Source organism: Triticum dicoccoides, chromosome 7B (assembly GCF_002162155.2).
Source record: "Triticum dicoccoides isolate Atlit2015 ecotype Zavitan chromosome 7B, WEW_v2.0, whole genome shotgun sequence".
Classification (NCBI taxonomy): domain Eukaryota; kingdom Viridiplantae; phylum Streptophyta; class Magnoliopsida; order Poales; family Poaceae; genus Triticum; species Triticum dicoccoides.
The window spans coordinates 776,560,400-776,569,551 of record NC_041393.1 but is presented as its reverse complement, the minus strand read 5'-3'; the positions used below and the strand labels follow the sequence as shown (position 1 = coordinate 776,569,551).

General features: G+C 40.7%; 1 pseudogene; it reads left to right on the top strand.

Moving 5' to 3' along the window:
* Positions 1-5,030: 5,030 nt before the first annotated feature.
* LOC119339809 overlaps positions 5,031-9,152 on the top strand; it is a 19,327-nt pseudogene continuing 15,205 nt past the window's right edge.

The window sequence follows — 9,152 nt, the reverse complement described above, 5'->3', positions numbered from 1 at the left end:
TGCCCCTTTGGTTTAGTGTTGGCCTCTCTCGCATTGAGATTGGTTATGGAAACACAAACTACCTTGTGGTTTATCCTTTTTGGCTAGCTTGTGTATCTAGCCTTTTGGTTCTGTCTGAGCCGTTATCTTCTTTTTTTGATATTGTGGAGACTTTGAGACATTGTTGAAACTATTTATTAATAAAATGGCCGTATGCATCATGCTGATGCAGAGGCCGGGGATCACCCCTTTTCGAAAAAAAAACCTTGTGGTTTGGGGAAAAAAACTTTGCAACATTGTGAGCGGCCGGTCTAGCCTAGCCTCCCGCACCTGCCCCCAATTCTTCACGGTGAAAGAGCACGCGTGGCATGGCAGCGCAGGCGAAGCACGCACGGTCAGTCGCCATTTCCCTTCCTTCCGCAGGTGGTTTAATTTAGGGTTAAATTCTTCACCTTCCTTGCCTCATGTGTTAATTTCGATGGTATCGATGGACACACACCATCATTTCGATGGTAGACATTTCTAGCAGATCTCAAGAAACGCCCATCACATCTGTCACTAACTATCTGCCTTGCCTAACTACTGTATTGGTTAATCCATGCCCCTCCGCATTTTCCTCCCCCCATCCACCGCCGCCGCCACTAGTAGCCATACCCCCATGCTGCCGGATAAGGGGCCTCCCGTTTCTAACGCCGGAGCGCCTGCTGCAGCTCTTGGAGCAGATCCGGGCACGACGCGAAGCCCGAATCGCCGCGGGGCTACCTACGGATGCAGTGGATTCAGAGGAGGAGTTGGAGGAGGTTGAGGAGGAGGAGCCGGAGGATGGTGCAGGGAACGCCAGAGGCGCGGATCTGTAGGCGGAGCAGCAGGACATCCTTGATTCCCTCCACTCGAAGTCGGATGCCAAGGCGAGATGCCCTCGCCAGCAGAAGATGGTGGCACAGCATGCCGCGGAGGAGGAGATGTTTGCCTACATGGATGAGGTTGAGCAGGAGGAGGAGGAGATGTTTGCCTACATGGATGAGGTTGAGCAGGAGGAGGAGGAGCCGGAGCCCTCCTACGCGCCCCGTCCACTCGGTGCACGGCACCGACGTCGTGGACATCTCGAACGAAGATTGGCTAGGGTGGTACATAGTATGTAGTACGTAGGATTTCTTTTGCATGCTTTTGTATGGATCTTGGTCTTGAAATATGAGTAAATTAATATTTATGAATTATAATGTAATAAATATTTGTCTTACTCTAAATTATACAATAAAGTTATAATTAGAAATAAAATTGAGTTTATATTATTTTTTTCAAAAATAATACGTCAACACTATTGAGTTTTTTTCAAATAAGTTATTGCTTGTTTTTATAATATTTGTAACACACTAATTTTTTAGCTTTATTTTTATTACTTTGATTATAATTTACGTATGTTTTACAAATTTACGTATGCTTGATTCGTCTGTGGAGAGGGCGTAGGCTATGCCGCCGGGGGTAGGCTGCTTGTGCATCGGCGGTGTTGGCGGTGGCGGCGGCTGTGTTATGAAGCTGCCGCTGCCCAGCCAATTATCCACTTCCATATAATCTCCGCCCTCTCCCCCCGTGCCACCTACCCCCATCGAGTCACCGCCGTCGAGTGGTTTCGTCGTCGTCGCTGCCATCGCCTAGGTCTACTAGATCGACGGAGAGAGAGGAGGCAGGGTGAGCGGGAGTGAACCGGCTCGGGTCGTCTTGGCACGGTCGGAACCGGCAGGACACGCGCTGTCTGTCAAAGCCAACATGGACCTGGCGGGTGGGCTAGAGATATCATAACCATGCTTAAAATTTAACCGTTCGGTCACTTGGTTTTTTGGAATAGCCAACCAAATTGTGGTAGCAATTTGTGAAATTAAGAAAAGTGGTATTTTTCTGTAACCCTAGCACGTAATATATATGGTAGTTTTTGTTTTGCTATTTACTCAGTTTTTCAGACAGGTGTGCTGAGTCATCAATGCCAACGCATGATTCCCTTACTTTCTAGAGCAACTAGCTGAACAATACTCCAAATGCCAACCCTTCCAAGCGAACAGGTTCACCAGCTATTGCGGTCCAAGGTTAATGGCTTGCTTCCCTCTCATTTGAATATCGTCGACGGCCAAATCCAACACTCCAGCAACGGCGACTGAGCCTCCATTCTCCACTATCTTAGTCTCCGTCTCTGCAGCCACTGCCACCTTCCCCCATTGTTGACAACGCAGAAGATGTGGGCTAGTGTTTGGCGCCCCATTGTTGCACACCATTGACCAGCTTCGTGCCAACAGGTCTTGAATGAAGGTGTGGGCTAGTGTTTGGCGCCACAACGCCAACATTTATAGCCGATGATGGTCGAATCGGGTGGTGAGCCAGCCGTTCGGCCATTATTGCGGGAGCCTCTCCTCTCCTCATTTATCCTGTGACTGCCTCCTCTTGGACTAAAAGTGGGGAGGTGGGGCTGTGTTTTAGGGGAAGGGAGGTAGTAAAGTTTTTTTTTTTAGGAAAATATGGTATAGGACATCTGCTAGAAAGGGTTTAATTAGTTCCTAAAATGAAAATTTGCCCCTAAATATAAATTCGAAGTCGAAGGAATCTGCTAGCGATGCCTTTATGATGTTAATTGTTATGTACTCAAACAAGACTTGCGAACTAGATGAGCAATTGTTGCATCAACTACTGATTGGTTTGTCCTGTAGCTAGCAAGAATAATCCATGACACATCGAGTTTTAATCCATGCCACTTCATTGAGTTGCTGCCATCAGTTATCCTGCTTTGATGCAAGTGTGTGGGCGAACTCTAAAATTAAGCTAGCTAGCATCATCAAAGTAGGCTTTATTAAGTTAATACAGTTGAGATTTGAGTTGCTACCTATCATCCAGCTCGATCTGAGTGTGATGGCGAATACTAAAATTAAGCCAACATGCATCATCAAAGTAGACTTTGTTTTGCGTGCATACCTCCAGGTCTCGCTCTATATATAAAATGTAGCTATAAGAAGTCTTGACATTGATCAGCGTCCTCATAATTAAGAAATTCATTTATTTGGTTAGCCGGTCGATTGAGCCTCTCTTCACGTTAACCAAATGTTGACCAATTATCCGATTATTTAAATCAACGATTTAAAACTGAAATTCAACTAAATAACTACCGGGTGGCTTAAAAACCTGAGCACTACTTCTAAATCATGGTTTGTACTCTCCGCAATAAAAAAATCATGGTTTGTATTAGTTCTCGAAATTATTGGATATTTTCCACGGCACAGGCCCGTCTTCATCGTCTCTCAAGGAATAATGATGATTAGATACAAAATAAGTAACAATGCACTAGTTAACTAGCTACGACTTAGTCGAAGTCATATATACCAGTCTCGATCTCGGGCACGTTCAGAGCAATTCATTCTAAATTGTCCACATGGACTCGTTCGCAAAAAAAATACTCTCCACATGGACATACATATATACACTTAAGAGAAGGCTGAGCAGTGACAGGCTAATAAAATTGCACATTGGTTGTCGTATGCATCTTGAGAGGTACAGGGTGATTAAATAGCAGGCCATTATTCGAAAAGAAAATAATGTATTCGTCATCTTAACCTTATCATTGATCAGAGCTATCTTCTGACAGATGCAACATACACTTAAGTGATGCCATCTGCTGGCTGGCCGTGACCGAGTCAGTTATCTGGCGGAGATGGTTGACTTTCAAACTACCATAGGGGTAGTTGGCCCTTACTATTCTTCAGTTGGCCATGTCCACTGGCCGGATTGCCCACACTTTCTTCTTCTTCTTCTTCTTCTTCTTCTTCTTCTTCTTCTTCTTCTTCTTCACTCTCTCCCCAGCTGCGGAGTAGATAGACGGCTGGCCGCTTCAAGGAGGTTGATTAGGTTGATCCCCACCGGCCACGAGCACCGCGAAGCTAATTAAGTATCCCCACCGCCCTCCCCCCATTTAATTTCCAGGCAGCGCGACCCCCGCCATCACTGACTTGAGCCGCCGCAGCGACCCTCCATTTCAAATCGTTTCATCTGCACCTCTTTCCTGCTGTTCTCCTTCTGAAGGATTCCAAGTAAGTTCATCTTGAATGCAACTACCCTATTTATTTTCAGGTGTGATGATTAAGTTTCAGATGGTAAATCTCATAAACAGTCCACTTGTGTTTAATTAGGGAAAATCTTCACCAATTATTAGTCTATACTAGTATGCATACCACAAAAACTCCATCCCATGTTGTTTCTTTAGGAACTAATATGATCTTCTCTTTATGTTGGTAACCATTTTTGTGCACCCATATATAGTTGCAGAAGCTCGAGTGCACATTGGTCATAAGTCGTAACATAGTTTGTATGGCGTATTATTTTCTATGCATGGCATGATATATATTTATTCTTATGCATATTTTTTTGAAGCAGTAGCATGGAGCCCAAGCTACAACAACATACAAGTGACGAACCAAGTAAGCTATCATACCAATTGATAAAGCAGATTACAAATGATTTCGATGAGAAAAGACTACTTGGGAGTGGTGGATTTGGAACAGTTTACAAGGTACATAGTATATGTGAATAATAAAACAATTCATATGTTTTCTTCTCTCCATCGTATCAACTTTTGATTGATGATCAACATGTATATATAACTCTACATATTCTCCTTCCATAATTTGTGGAATTAATTAGATGCTGCTGTTGTCCTTGCACCGCTAGACTATTTTAGTGGTCGTGCCTCGGCTAGCATGGACCTTCCGGTTGCTACACTGGTATTAATTAGGCGACGCGTTTTGATTTTGTGAAAAGAATACCTAAAAAGTGTGGCAAAGTGTTGTGAGGTACCTCGGAGTTGTGGTATCAAATAATTTCTCGAGCTACTAAAACTTAGTGTTCCTATTTGTACGTTTCTACTATATCATGCATCAATTGCACACAACATGGTGTTGATAGTTAGTCTTGTTTAGCTTTTATTTGTTTGTGAGACTTCTCAGTTCTTTAATAAAGGACAGTGAGGCTTTTGCCTCTGAGTATTCAGTCTAAAAAAAATATTAACATGAAATGTCTGACAGGGTGTACATGAAAGTCAAGGAGAGATTGCTGTGAAGGTACTACGACATACCATTTTGGGATTAGATGACAAGGAATTTCATAAAGAGTTCAACAATCTCAGGGGGCTCAAGCATCAAAATATTGTGAAGTTAATTGGATTCTGCCAAGAATCAGAGGAAGAACTTGCAGAGTTTGATGGAAAACAAGTTAGCGCAACACGTATACACATGGCACTTTGCTTTGAGTATGTACACAATGGTAGCTTAAACAAGCATATTTCTGGTAATTAAGTTGTTGCTCTGTGCCTCACATGCGTTTACATTTTTTTAGATTTAGCAACACTCATGTTATTTTCTTTGTTGTAGATGAAAATAAAGGATTTAACTGGCACATACGTTACAAAATAATCAAAGGGATTTGTGAAGGTCTAAAATATCTTCGCGAGGGATTGGAGCATCCTATAATGCATTTCGACTTAAAACCTGATAATATATTATTAGATAAGAATATGGTGCCGAAAGTCGCAGTTTTTGGTTTATCAAAGCTCTTCGGTGAAGAAAACACACAAAAAATGATGAGTTCCGTTGGTACATGGTAAGCATTCTATCTGGCGGCTGGGTCTAGTTAATTGTGGAAGTTTGCCATGAGGCTTCATTTGTGTGTTTGGAGTTTTTTATTGTGAAAAACAAGTGTAAATGAAAATAGTAAAATGTACATTCATTGAGTTTTTTCATCTCACTCACTTCGATCATTGTATTATTTTATTTTTGTGGTAACTAAGGTTGCTAATGAAGTCGAATATGGCCACTAGCTCCTTTTCTCTATGTTTTTTCTGAGTACATTCCACTTTTTACTCCCTAAGTGTCAGAGACTACACTAAACGTATTTGTCTATAATGCATTTGAAAACTCAACCACTCCGTGTCCACTTTGCTCTATTTGTATTGGAAAACGGTCACATGGTAAACATAAAGGCAGAATCCACTTGTCAGCGGCTCAGCAACTCATTTGACATGTCATACAAAGGTCTAAACATTTTTTCCTCAGAACACGTTTGCTCCCAACGCTCCACCTAGGTCCCACCTTGAATATGAAAGAAAATAAATTGCCTCACGATGTCTTATCTTTGCAATACCATCCTATTTGTCCCAAGTTTTTGACATAAGATTTCTCCGGTAGTATTGAAATATAGTACACTAAACGTAGAAACCAGAAGCCCCCCACATGTTACATGATACTCCCTCCATTCGGGTACATAAGTCCCTTCATAATTTTGGTCTAGTTTTGACCACGAATTTGACTAATAAAATATGAATTATTTGTCACAAAAAGTTTATCATTGGAAACTTCTTTCAAATATGAATCCAATAGTATATATTTTGAACGTTAAATTGATGGTCAAAGTTTGAATCAAAATACGAGGGGGCCTACCTACCCAAGCAGAGGGCAACTCTGTGGAACAGACAAATCACAAGAAGAAAATAAAATTAAAAGCTTGCCTTTGGGTATATGTGTGTATGGCGCCCACAAAAATCCAAATACTTGCCTCAGAAAAAAAAATTCCAAGAACTTGAACTGGACTGCATGTGCATGCATGCCGCTTGCTCTTGCTAGAACCCTGGAACGAACAGGAGCATTGCATGAGGCTGAAGCTGAACGACACACAAATGAATAGGCATTCCTTAACTAAAGCTGGTCTATTCATGGGATTGGTGAATACCTACGTACTCGCGCTTACCCTAATTAATGTTTGGATTGATGAGTTATTTATGACTTTGACCTAATGTTTGTATGTACTAATGTGGTAATGAAAGGGCGTGTTCAACGAGTTGTAGCACCTAATAAAAATTTATTTTAATTCTTATATTAAAACAATGAATATTATTCTGTAGTGGAACCATAATTAAGATACACCCAAAGAAACATTTCTCCCCATCTAATATAGAACTGTTAGTATGTGGTATAAGGTCAGTCATGTGTATGTAATCGATCACGTTAATGGCAAAATCACCATCATGGTGCCCAGCTGCGTGTTGGGTATTTGGAAGACGTGTGCATCTCAGGATTATGAATGTTGCTTTAACACTCATATTTCTGGAAGAGATTATTGAGAAGTAAAGCCTTAACTTGTATGCCTCTCTTTTATTTAGTACTACAATGGCCTAGGTGCATTCAGTCTGATGCATTGTCTCAGAGATCAATAAAGTTTTCCTTCCAAAATAAGAGCGATTTTTTGCATCTACTTTATTCTCTTTAGTTCTTTGTTCCATAGTGTAACAATTTCTAGCAATGGTGACATGCAGTGGATATTGGCCGCCGGAATATGTAAAGCATCAAGTAATATCAAAAGAGTTTGACATATTTAGTTTGGGTGTTATCATTGTAAAGATAATGACTGGACATGAAGGCTACAATCATGTTGTTGAGATGACAACTCGGAAATCTATTATGCTAGTAAGATTTTTTTGTAATGCCATTTACAACATATGTATTTTAAAACCACTATGTTATATTTGACATGTGTGCATGTACCATTCTAACTTTGGTTCCAATACTGTCGGAGGTACATAAAAAATGGAGCGAAAAGCTACGTCAAAGTTGCACGCCACTACTCGAACTATACTGCTACCAGGTGAGGAGATGCATTGAGATAGCATTAGACTGCTTGAAGCCAAACCGACAAGAAAGGCCTACTATACAAGATATCGTTTCTAGCTTGAATGAGACAGAAACAATGATCAGCGACCAAGGGCTCCATATAGAAAAGGTGACATGTTACTTGTGACTCATGACATTTTCATTTATTCTTAATTACCTTGTATGTTATCTACTCCCTCCGTTTTTATTTACTCCGCATATTAGAGTTGACTGAAGTCAAACTTTGTAAAGTTTTGACCAAATTTATAGAAATGAATATAAATATTTAGCATAACAAATCTATATGATTGTGGAAGTACATTCAACAGTGAATCTAATGATATTGATTTGTTATTGTATATGTTAATATTTTTGTCTATAAACTTTGTCAAAGTTTGTAAAGCTTGACTTTGACCAAAACTAATATGCGGAGTAAATAAAAACGGAGAGAGTATGTGTTCTAGCGCTTCTTTGAATTTCACACGATTATGAAACATGGGAATATAAAAAAAATGTAGCATTGTAATATCTTGTTATCTAAATTTACAATCTCTCCATTTCACGAATAAGTGATGCTTTGGAAGCTGACATGTTTTTTAAGATTTAACTTTGACCGCTAATTTCTACTCTAGTATAAAATCCAAAAATATTTGTTTTAAAATAAATTTTGAGACAAATATATAAATATTTTCCTATTTCCACCTGTAATATTTAAAAAAAGATTGGTGGCCAAAGATCTAAAATTTGACAGGAGATATGTTCAAAATGTCACTTAATTGCGAATTGCAGGAGTTAAGAATGGTTGGGTTGCTCATGGGAAAACATATGAATCTTACAATACAGCTTCTACTCATCATTAGAAATTTCCTATGAAATGTTGTGCAAATGAATCCATGGAAACAATTAAATTGATCACAGTCCTACAAGCAAAACAATCTACATACAATATATAAGAAAAATGACTAAAGACTAAGATGCCCCAAAATATATTCTTGGACTTGGCCATGTTATACTCGCTTCTTGCCTTGTCCATTTTCCGTCTCTATCTACAATGGCTAATACGTTTAGAAACTACACCATGAACAAACAACATGCATCTTCCCCATGAACCACATGTCACTTATCCCATGATTGAACGCGCACGTAGAAAAAATTATCCCATCACTACAGGAATCAGCTACTTTGCCGTCCGCCAAGGCGGACGGCAAAGGCATGAATGGCGGACGGCAAAGGTCTTTGCCGTCCGCCACGGACGGCAAAAGTGGACGGCAAAGAAAGGGCCGGTAAAGAGCTACTTTGCCGTCTGCTTTTGGTGGCGGACGGCAAAGGGGCCTTTGCCATCAGCGGCTGACGGCAAAGGGCATAGCTCTTTGCCATCTACTGGCAGACGGCAAAGGGCATGGCTCTTTGCCATCTGCCGGCAGACGACAAAGACTGTAGGCTCTTTACCATCTGCTGGCAGATGGCAAAGAGACCAAATAGGCATTAATTCTATTTCTT